Source organism: Somniosus microcephalus, chromosome 6, assembly GCF_052327205.1.
Source record: "Somniosus microcephalus isolate GS21.2 chromosome 6, FLI_Smic_1.0, whole genome shotgun sequence".
Classification (NCBI taxonomy): domain Eukaryota; kingdom Metazoa; phylum Chordata; class Chondrichthyes; order Squaliformes; family Somniosidae; genus Somniosus; species Somniosus microcephalus.
Genome location: NC_140992.1, coordinates 30,547,130 through 30,559,411, shown reverse-complemented (window position 1 = coordinate 30,559,411; position 12,282 = coordinate 30,547,130).

Sequence of the window (12,282 nt, the reverse complement as noted above, 5' to 3'; positions counted from 1 at the left end):
AGTTAAGAGTCAACCACATTGTGGATCTGGAGTCACATATAGACCAGACCAGGTAAGGACGTGAATTTCCTTCCCTAAAGGACATTAGTGAACCAGATGGGTTTTTATGACAGTCCGGTAGCTTCATGGCTTTTTATTCCAGACTTTAATTGAATTTAAATTCCCCAGCTGTCGTAATGGGATTTGAACTCATGTCACCCGATCATTTGTCTGTGAGGGACTACGCCATATTTCAGAAAGATACACCATAATATGAACAGAATACTGATATTATTAATACATGATATACTGGGTTTAAAAGTCTGGAAAGCCTCGGAGACACAGGCTATAAACAGAAATACAGGCTTCTGAGATAAAGATCAGTTGATAACAAAGTTGTAAACAAGCTTTGAAATGGGAAGTAGTTAAATATACTAAAACAATGAAAGATTGAAGCAAACCATTGGCGCTTCCGAAAGGTCTACGGTTTGCAACCAACACAATGAAAATGCCCAGTTTAAAGTGTTAAGAGCTAACACGTAAAACAGAAACACAAACATTAAAAGAACCATGTGCCTTTGAAAACATGACATCAAGTAAAAGAAACACCTGCTGGTCAAATAGTTTATGTTAAACTTGGATAACAGGAAACACGATTAAATATGCAACCAATTGAGATAGCTAGAAATGCATGAAACACTCTGATCAAAGTGTCTTTAATATAGACATAATAAATATCATACCAACAAGGACACTTTGAAGATATAACTTCAATGGATGACACCAAGTAATCACATGGTTTTTGTATTAAACTTGGAGCAGCACAGAGTCAAAATGTCTGCTAAAAACCAGTAAAGCCAATATTAAGAATTGAATGAAAGCATTTTATAAGAATGACATCAAATAAAGATAGCTGTCATATTGTTTTTATGATGTTTTTTGGAACACCTAAAGGTAGAGATATAATTATGCATGCAATAGTTGAATTGACAGTAAGATAGAAAGCATTCGAAAGAGGTATCAATAAAGACAATTAACTGACATCAGCAGAGAACATCAAAGAAGAAACCAATGCAAAAAGAGTATAAAACATAGACCTTTTCAACAGAAAGGCAGAACTCGCTGAACGGGCAAAGTGTTTCTCAACTCTTCAAAGGCATCTCTGTAAGTCTTTAACTATGAGTCTCGGGAAGTCAAAGTAATTGATTTTGGTGGATGTTCTGGATTTAGAAATAAGTAAGAAATGTAGAAAAGTAACGAAGTAAAAATGTGAAAATAAGGATCTCTGAGAAATAAGAAATGTAAGCTATCTGTATTTTGAATTGTTAATGTTGGGACTGATTCAGCAGATGTTAAATGAATGGCAGCTCTTAAATAAAACGATATATTTTTAGAATTGTCTCAAAGAGTAATTCTGTATAAACTCGCGAACCCAAATTCTGTACACTCTTTTGTAAGGAGTTGCAGAATTCTGGGGGAGTATTCCGAACCCTCATAATATCCGGAAGTTTACAGTCTAGTTCAACTTATTAAAAGTACTATCTGGAGGACGGTAACATCTTCAGTTGTTCCTTTCCTTTAGGGAGAGATAGCCTGAACCTTTAGACCAATTTAAACGTCTTATGGAATTCGGCTATCTTTAACTTTAGTTGAGGGTGAACGTCTGGGGAATATGCCTGATCTGGGATAGCCCAAAAGGGCTAGGACTTCTAATTATCCCTTCATGTCCAGGCCTCTGGATGACTTGTCCAGTAAAATAACCACTATGCTATCGCACCCCTAACGCATGTGGTGAGAAATCAGGCACAAGTGGCTTGCAGCCAGGACAGGGGGCAAGGATAGCACAGGTGCCAGCTCGCCGGAGGGCGAGGCCGCACACGAGTTCTGCTGCAGAGGACTCAGATGAGGACTTCGATGGGGTGGGCTACAGTAGATTGCTGATGGGTATGCACAATGAATGCTTGGCGCGTTGGGAAGTCTGCCAGAAAGCCTGCGTGCAATGTCAAGGAACATGGAGGAGTCCGGCATCAACTTGGCACAGGGCTTTGTGCAGAGTTTGGAGCCCATCCTTTCCAGCATGGAAGTGGTGGCCAACTCCATTAGCGCACTTGTGGACCCAACCAGGATGCAGCTTCTAATGGCCGATGTCTCAGCTTCCATTGCAGTACAAGCTGCAGCCACCCAACGTCTGAGTGCTGCAGTGGAAGCTCAGACTGCTGCCATCATGGCTCTGGATTGCAATGTTCGAAGGGGCTTGCAGGGTGTCACAGAAGTCCAGCAATCTGTCCTCCAACAGATCACCAGGATTGCTGAGGCGCCGCCCCGGGGGAGTGGCAGTGGCTCTGTGGTTCACGAACCTGCTGTCTTCTCTCAGGATGACAGCATTCGTCCTCCCACCACTGCCACTCCACCAGTGCCCTTGCTTTTGCCTGTCAGACAGTCAGCCCAGACTGCTGCCGCCCATGCCAAGGTGGTGAAGTCCCGCTGCCAGGCCCTCTAGGCTCAGAGCTGTTTGAAGTATTCCTCCAAAGCCATCTGCCGTGCCCTCCACTGAAAGCCAGCAGCCTTCCACCAGTCATGCTGCAGCCACTGGGGTAGCACTGCGTTGGAGCACGAGGACAGGCAAAGGCACACGGAAGACAGGCACTTAGGGAATGCACAAGGGTGATTAGTTGACTTTTGTATGCAATATTGCATGATTTAATTTATAAATTTGGTTTGAATGTTTATTTGTTTTGGCTTTGTGATGGTCAGTGACAGAGGGAAGGTAAGGTGTGGGACTGTTGGTGAATGGGGAATTGGGGTTGCGTTTACTGGTATCGCATTCGGATTTGTTCTTCACGGACAGCCAGGCCAGAAAGGGGCCGTCTAGGTTGCATCCTCCCTTCCTCTTCTCCTCCTCCTCCTCCTCCTCAGCTGCTCGTCATATAGCTGGTTGCAAGGCTGTGCCCTGATGATGGCGAGGTTGTGCAACATGCAGCAGACCACCATGAATCTTAGCACGCGCTCTGCTGAGTACTGCAGGGCTCCTCCAGGCGGTCCAGGTAGCGGAAGCATTGTTTCAGCACACCAATGGTCTGCTCTATCACATTCCGTGTGGCAGCATGGGTCTCGTTATATGCTGCCCATGTTTGCATGGGTTGCGCATCAGAGTCATGAGCCTTGTTGTCAGCGGATAGCCCTTGTTGCCCAGTAGCCACCCTTTAGTTTGCCATGGTGGCTCAAATGCAGATGGCACAGTGGACTGCCACAGAATGAAGGAATCATGACTGTTGTCAGGATATCGGGCATTGACCTGCATGATTCGCTGCCTATGGTCGAATACCAGCTGGACGTTGGGGGAGTGGAATCTCTTTCAATTCCGGTACATGGCAGAATTGTCATGCGGTGCCTGCAAAGCAACGTGCTGCAGTCAATGGCAGCCTGCACCATGGGAATGTCTGCAATCCTAACGAAGCCTCGTGCTTGCTCCTCCTGCTGCTCTCTGGCAAGAGAGAATGAAGTGCAGTCAACTTTCTTTGAACAGAGAGCCTCAGTAATCTCCCTTACACAACGTAGAAACATAGAAGGTAGGAGCAGGAGTAGGCCATTCGGCCCCTCGAGCCTGTTCCGCCATTTAATGAGATCATGGCTGATCATCCAAATTCAGTACCCTGTCCCTGCTTTCTCCCAATATCCGTTGATCCCTTTAGCCTTAAGAAATATATCTAACTCCTTCTTGAATATATTTAATGAATTGGTCTTAACTGCCTTGTGTGGTAGAGAATTCCACAGGTTCACCACTCTCTGGGTGAAGAAATTCCTCCTCATCTCAGTCCTAAATGGCTTACCCCTTATCCTTAGACTGTGACCCCTGGTTCTGGACTCCCCCGCCATCGGGAACATCCTTCCTACATCTAGTCTGTCTAGTCCTGTTAGAATTTTATAAGTTTCAATGAGATCCCTTCTCATTCTTCTAAACTCTCGCGAATATAAGCCTAATCGACCCAATCTCTTCTCATATGTCATTCCTGCCATCCCAGGTATCAGTCTGGTGAATCTTCACTGCACTCCCTCCATGGCAAGAACATCCTTCCTCAGATAAGGTGACCAAAACTGCACACAATACGCAAGGTGTGCTCTCACCAAGGCCCTGTACAACTGCAGCAAGACATCCTTGCTCCTGTACTCGAATCTTCTCGCTATGAAGGCCAACATACCATTTGCCTTCTTAACCGCCTGCTGCACCTGCATGCTTACCTTCAGCGACTGGTGCACAAGGACACACAGGTCTTGTTGCACTTCCCCTTTTCCCAATCTATTGCCAGTCAGATAATAATCTGTCTCCCTGTTTTTGCCACCGAAGTGGATAACCTCGCATTTATCCACATTATACTGCATCTGCCATGCATCTGCCCAATCACCCAACCTGTCCAAATCATACTGGAGTTTCTCGGCATCCTCCTCACAGCAAACACGCCCACCCAGCTTTGTGTCATCTGCAAACTTGGAGATATTACATCTAGTTCCCTCGTCTAGATCATTAATATATATTGTGAATAGCTGGGGCCCTAGCACGATCCCTGCGGTACCCCACTAGTCACTGCCTGCCACTCGGAAAAAGACCCGTTTATTCCAACTCTTTGCTTCCTGTCTGCCAACCAGTTCTCTATCCAAGACAGTGGACGGCAAAACTGCGAGATGTTGCAAATATCTCCAGCTGCAGCCTGGAAAGAGCCCGACAAATAAAAGTTCATCACCACGGTCACCTTCACAGGCAAAACAATCCTCGCCCTGCCCTGAGGTTGCAGTTGTGGCTGCAGCAGGTGGCAGATTTCATTGAGAATGTCCTTACTGAAGCACAGACGTCTCACACATTGGCCCAGAAATTCCAGAACGGGGCTTGCAGCACGTGCAAGCCCCGTATTTACACTTACCCCGCGCTACTGACAATCAGCTCCAAGGACGCCTGGACTTGGTGAATGAAAAAGAAGAATCCCGGGCAGCGTATGACGTCACGCCGCCCAGGAGTGCAGCCAGCGCGAAGCCAGGAGCGTGCAGTGTAAGTGAGACACGCCCCTTGAGGTCTCAGTTTCACTGGACACGCCCCCAATGTTTCTGTCAAGCTGCTAAGCATTTCTACATGCAAAGCAGCAGTTTAAATAGGTTTTTGGAAGTTTTTTGAAGATTTTGGTAACTTTTATAAACTTTTTAAAAAGTTTACATTATTTTGAGTAATCTGAAGTAGTTTTAAAGAGAATTAAAGCAATTTAAAGACTTTTAAAAGCCCTAAAAGAATTTTTTTAATTCCATTTATTTATTTAGCAATGTCGTCGTCATACGTGTCTTCACACTGTTCCCTTTGGGGAACTGTATGAAGTGGTGGAATGATTTATGGCCGCGATTAACGCTCATTCCGTGACCGTAACCATCTTTGAACCAGCCATTAGGGCGGTTAGTCCTATGGTGGGAGGGTTTTACGGGCTCCCACAAGCTATAGAAGGAGGGGGGGCCACCCACACCCACGGACGCAAATATCCCACTGGATGTCAACCCAGAATTTAGAGCCGGAGCTCCGACTCCACTTGCCGGGACTGTCTGGAGCGGGGTTCGAAACCCTACCCTGATCTGGCCCAGCGGCGGGGATCCTACCGCTATGACAAAGGCCCAATCCGATTAGCAACGTGAAATGGCAGCATAGGGCTCCAGTCACGGGGAGGGAAAAGGCGCAGGAAACGTATGGGTGTCACCTTTTGTGCGGAGTGGGCCTTTTGCGTAGCAGTAAGCATCCCCGTCGCTGGGCCAGAAGGAGTAGGGTTTTGAACCCCACTCCAGACAGTCCCGGCAAGTGGAGTCGGAGCTCCAACTTTAAATTCTGGGTGGACATCCAGCGGGATACTTGCGTCCGTGGGTGTTGGTGGCCCCCCCCCCTCAGATGGGTTGTGGGAGCCCGTAAAACCCTCCCGCCATAGGACTAACCACCCTAATGGCTGGTTCAAAGATGGTTACGGTCACGGAATGAGCGTTAATCACGGCCATAAATCCTTCCACCACTTCATACAGTTCCCCAAAGGGAACAGTGTGAGGATACGTACGATGATGACCTCTTGCGCAATGCACCTCCTTTGGACCCTCAGTCGCAGATGCGAGGGGGCAAGTCGTGCAATTGTTAAATTTTTCATTTTATTGACATGTAAAATGTTGGCCCAGTAATTCCCTTCCAACTGCGCGAGTACGGTCGGGGTACTTACGCATCTGGCCGGATGAAATGCCGGTTTTCAGCATGCACAGTGCTTTTGTGGAAAACCGGCATTTCCTGTCCTCTGAACGAAGGGGTTCAGAGGCAGAACGCGTGCGACTGCACAGGCAGCGCGTGCGCAGTATAATTCGCCGCTTTCATTACTGCTTTCAGTGAGGTCAAGTCCTTACAACTTACACATGAAAAAAGCATGGGTGCAGTTGCTCCAGAGGCTGCGGAGGAAGATATTTCTTATCGTGGAGCTTCTGAAAGTATGTATGTCTGTATATATTCCTTTGCGTGTTATGTATATATTCCTTTACTTATGTGTATGAATGTATTATTTAATTATGACTTTCAGAGAAAGTAACTTATTGGAAAATCATAATTAAAAACATACATTCATACACATTAGTAAAGGAATATAAAACATACATACATATACGTAAAGGAATATATGTGGACATACATACATAACTCATTCTCACATTCCATTCACACAGCCACAATTGCTCCTTCTACCTACCGTTCTGAAAACCCTTTAAAAAAAAAAAATTTTAACTTTAAAACTTACTTAAAATTTCTTAAAATAACTTCCCTCCCTTTCCCAAACAAAAATATTGCATTTCAGAAGCTCCACGATAAAATGTTTCTTCCTCCGCAGCCAATGAACCACTTTACACTTGCTTTTTTCAAGTGTAACTTCTGAGGACTTACCCTCACGGATTTCATGAATGAAATCTACGAAATTCACTGCGCAAAGCGCTGCCTGTGCAGTCGCACGCGCTCGAGGTCTGGAAATGCCGGCGTTCCCCGCATGCGCTGTTCATGCTGAATGCCGGCATTTCCAACGGCCAGATGCGTGAGTACCCCGAGCGCACTCACGCCTTTGGCCGCTAATTTCTGGCCCATTGTTCCTCGCTGAGGTTCAGGTAGGAGAATTGCTCGCTGAACACCCTGGGGTGGAAATGACCTTCTGTTGAGAGCCCTTCTCCCCCTCCTTCTCCTCCTTCTTCCAGGAGCTTGTTCTGCTCTGCATGGCCTCTGTCCATTCTCCAACTCATGCTGTATTCCAAGGGGAATTCCTACCAGTGTGATGTGCCTCAATAAATCCGAGACTCGATGTTAGCGAAACAAAACAAGGCTTTTATTGACTTAGAAGGTAACACACAGAGGAGAATGTATCTTCCATCCAGAGGTCTGCCGTACTGGATGTGCTGCAGGCTGGGCCAGCTTACATAGGAGCCAGGTATGGGCGGAGCCCTACACACAGTACAATACAATGGAAATGAAACTGAAACCAACCACAGTCACAGGCAGAGAAATACTGATGAGTGATGAATGGAATATTTTATCACATTCACCCCTTCTATAGATTTAGTCTGTTCGGGGGTTTGATAGTCCTCTGCGACCGACGTGGCTGTTGTGGTGCCGCGGGTGTCGGCTGGGTGTCCCCGGTGGCCTCCTGGGTCTCTGCCGGGGATGCCGCCAGGGTTGTTGAAGGGGTAGTTGGTGGGGGTACCATTGGTCGATGTTCTTCCGGGGGTGATGAAAGAGTAGTGGGTGGGTAAGAGTTGCTGTGGTTGTTGTTGCTGCTGTTGTCGTGGTTGTTGTCGTTACCGGCTGGGGTGACGTCTTTTATGGACACGGTGTCCTCCCTTCCGTCGGCGTGCCGGACATACGCGTATTGGGGGTTGGCGTGGAGTAGGTGCACTGACTCCACGAGAGGGTCCGTCTTGTGGCCCCTCACATGCCTTCGCACGAATACCGGACCTGGGGTGGAGAGCCATGACGGCATGGATACGCCTGAGGTGGATTTCCGGGGAAAGACAAACATTCGCTCGTGAAGCGTGGCATTAGTGGCAGTACACAATAGCGACCGTATCGAATGGAGCACATCTGGGAGGACTTCCTGCCAGCGGGAGATAGGGAGGCCTTTGGTCCTTAGAGCTAGAGTGACTGCTTTCCATACTGTCCCGTTCTCTCGCTCCACTTGACCGTTACCCCGGGGGTTGTAGCTGGTGGTACGGCTCGTGGCGATCCCCCTGGACAGCATGTACTGGCGTAGCTCTTCACTCATGAAGGACGCCCCCCTATCCGTATGGATGTAGCTCGGCATACCGAACAGGCAGAACAGGTTATTGAGGCATTTAATGACCGTGGCGCTGGTCATGTCTGGGCAGGGGAAGGCGAATGGGAAACGAGAGTATTCGTCCACAATGTTCAGGAAGTAAACATTGCGGTCGACGGACGGGAGGGGGCCCTTGAAATCTAAGCTGAGCCGCTCAAAGGGCCGTGTAGCTTTGATTAAGTGGGCTCTATCTGGGCGGTAGAACCGAGGCTTGCACTCAGCGCAAGTGCGACAGTTCCTGGTCAGGGACCGAACTTCCTCAATCGAGTAGGGTAAGTTGCGGGACTTTATGAAGTGGAACAGCCGCGTGACCCCTGGGTGGCAGAGGTCATTGTGGAGGGTCTGTAGCCGATCCCTGGTGGCGCTGGCACACATCCCTCGTGAGAGGGCGTCGGGGGATTCGTTAAGGGCCCCTGGCCGGTAAATGATGTCATAATCGAAGGTGGAGAGCTCGATCCGCCACCTAAGAATCTTATCATTTTTAATCTTCCCCCTCTGTTTATTATTGAACATAAACGCTACCGACCGCTGGTCGGTAAGTAGGGTGAAGCGTTTGCCGGCTAGGTAGTGGCGCCAGTGGCGCACTGCCTCCACGATGGCTTGGGCCTCCTTTTCTACGGAGGAGTGTCTGATCTCGGGCCCTTGGAGGGTCCTCGAGAAGAAAGCTACGGGCCGCCCCGCCTGGTTGAGGGTGGCCGCCAAGGCAAAGTCAGACGCATCACTTTCCACTTGAAAGGGAGTGTTCTCGTCCACTGCCTGTAGCGTGGCCCGCTCAATATCCTGCTTAATGCTTTTGAAGGCGGCATGGGCCTCAGCAGAGAGCGGAAAAGAGGATGCTTTCAAGAGGGGGCGGGCTTTGTCGGAGTAGTTGGGGACCCATTGGGAATAATAAGAAAATAACCCCAGGCACCTTTTCAGGGCTTTGGGAGTGTTGGGCAGGGGCAGCTCCCGTAGGGGGCGCAATCGGTCGGGGTCTGGTCCGATTTCCCCATTCTCCACCACGCTGCCTAGTATGCAGAGGCGCGTGGTGTTGTAAATGCACTTGTCCTCGTTGTAGGTGAGGTTGAGTTTTTGTGCGGTTTTCAGGAACCTCTCGAGGTTCGAGTCGTGATCCTGCTGGTTGTGACCGCAGATGGTGACGTTGTCGAGGTAGGGGAAGGTTGCCTGCAAGTGGTGGTCATCGACCATGCGGTCCATCTCCCTCTGGAAGACCGAGATCCCATTCATCACCCCAAAGGGGAATCTGAGGAATTGGTAGAGGCGTCCGTTCGCCTCGAAGGCGGTGTACGGGCGGTCCTCTGGTCTGATAGGGAGCTGGTGGTATGCTGACTTGAGGTCAATGGTGGAGAACACCCGGTATTGGGCGATTTGGTTCACCATTTCTGATATGCGGGGTAGCGGGTAGGCGTCTAGTTGGGTGTACCTGTTGATCGTTTGGCTATAGTCGATCACCATCCGTTTCTTCTCGCTACCCCTTACCACCACCACTTGGGCGCGCCACGGGCTATTGCTGCGTTCAATAATGCGCTCTTTCAGGAGCCTGTCTACCTCGGTCGCGATAAACCGCCTGTCCTCCCAGCTGTACCTCCTGCTTTTGGTCGCTATTGGCCGGCAGTTAGGGGTAAGGTTCGCGAATAGCGAAGGCGGCTTTACCTTCAGGGTAGCCAGACCGCACACTGTGAGGGGCGGCTGGGACCCACCGTAATTGAGCGTGATGCTTTGGTGGTATCACTGGAAATCCAGGCCCAAGATCACGCTCGCACATAGATTCTTCATGATTAATACTTTAAAATTATCGTATACAGTTCCGTTAACGGACAATTGTACCGTGCAGTAACCCATAATGGTCGATGTCTGGGTTTTATCAGCCATAGAGATGGTACCCCGAGTAGGGACTACCTTTAGGGAGAGTTGTTGTACCAGTTCAGGGTGGATAAAACTCTCCGTGCTTCCACTGTCAATTAAACCTTTAACCCTGCACCCGTTTACCTCGATGTCCACCATTGATTTGGATAGCGGGTGCGGCCTGGTCTGGCCCACTGTGACCGATGCCACTGTAGGGCCCTGATCGAGACAAGATGGCGTCCACGCTGTCTGCTCACAAGATGGCGGACCCCACGAGGTCGGGCAAGATGGCGTCCAAGATGGCCGCTCCCACGGCGCACACGCGGCGGTGGCGGGTTTTCCGGCGGGGTTCCCTCTGCACACCTTCCCGAAGTGCCCCTTCTTACCGCACTTAAAGCAGGTGCTGCCTTTCGCCGGGCACAGGTTTCTGGTGTGCTTCGGCTGCCTGCAGAAGTAGCAGTTGGGTCCCCGACGCGTCGCGGCTGTCGTAGGGCTTCTGGGGGGAGAGCGGGGCCCCGACGGTGTCAGGCTGCCGGGCGGGGAAGATGCCTTCCAAGATGGCGGCGCCCTTGGTGCACACATGGCGGCGTGGACGGCGCGGGCTGAAGAGTAGGCGTCCGAGTTTCTCTGGGCCACATCCAGGGATCGTGCTGTGTCCGCAGCCTGTTTCAGGTCCAATCCCGTTTTTTCCAGCAGTCTCTGCCGGATGTAAGTGGAGCTGAGGCCTGTGATAAAGGCATCGCGAACAAGCTCGTCAGTGTACACTGCGGCTTTTACATCTTGGCACTTGCAGTCTTTGCCAAGCGTTTTCAGGGTGCCTAGGAACTCCTCCACCGATTCCCCAGGTCGCTGTGCGCGAGTAGCGAGCAGATGCCTAGCATACACCTCATTCGTAGGCTGCTGGTAATGCGCCTTTAAGATGTCGCAGGCGGCCGGGTACGTGTCGGCGTCTTGGATGAGGGGGTAAACCCGGTGGCTTACCCAATTCCGCAGAATTCCGAGTTTCATACTCGCAGCGTCCGTAGCGCCTTTGACGGCTGCGGAATTGTCCAGGAAGAATTCCATACACATAAACCAGTGTCCGAAGCGTGCCGATGCGTCCGAAGCATGCTGGTCCAAATCCAAACGTTCGGGTTTCAAGAGTTGATCCATTGTGTTGAAAATTAAGTCAATAAAATTGATGTGCCTCAATAAATCCGAGACTCGATGTTAGCGAAACAAAACAAAGCTTTTATTGACTTAGAAGGTAACACACAGAGGAGAATGTATCTTCCATCCAGAGGTCTGCCGTACTGGATGTGCTGCAGGCTGGGCCAGCTTACATAGGAGCCAGGTATGGGCGGAGCCCTACACACAGTACAATACAATGGAAATGAAACTGAAACCAACCACAGTCACAGGCAGAGAAATACTGATGAGTGATGAATGGAATATTTCATCACACAGTGCACCCATGTCTGTCAGCGAGTGATTTTGTGCAGAAGCCTTGAAGTCAGGAAAAAAGGTCCTTCAGCGCCTGCCACACCGCTCCCTACAGAATTTAGCAACTTTAAACAACTATAGAAAGTGCCAAACACTTGTAGAGTTGCAGCAACAGCCAGTAGAAATCAATCAGCAACTAACCTGTAAGTAGGTGATGATCCCTTTAAATAGCGCTGGTTGGGGGTCGGGGGGGTTCTTTCTGCTGCTGAACGCTTCTTCAGCTGTGCGAGGTTAAGAAACGGCATTAGCTGGAGCTTTGAGCTCCAAATGGCAGCGCTGACGTCAAATCAGCATTGCACGCTGGTAGATGTCATGATTTGCATACTCTGCATACTTTTGGTGCATGCTCACTGCGCGCTAACGCCTTCACCAATATGGCATCTGGTGCAATTCGCCCCACAAGTGTGCACATGTGCATCGGACGCCATTTTGCCATCCAAACGCCACCCGTAGCACCCAAAAAAACGGACACTACAGATCCGAATTTTGCGCCCTCTGTCTCTTTTAACTGATAACAATTACTTTGACAGCAAATACTGATCTTCTTGACTCGCCTCTTATTCCAACCTTGTCAGGACCATCATTTTGGAATCAGCACCCAGATCAGCCAATTTATATATCTTCATTC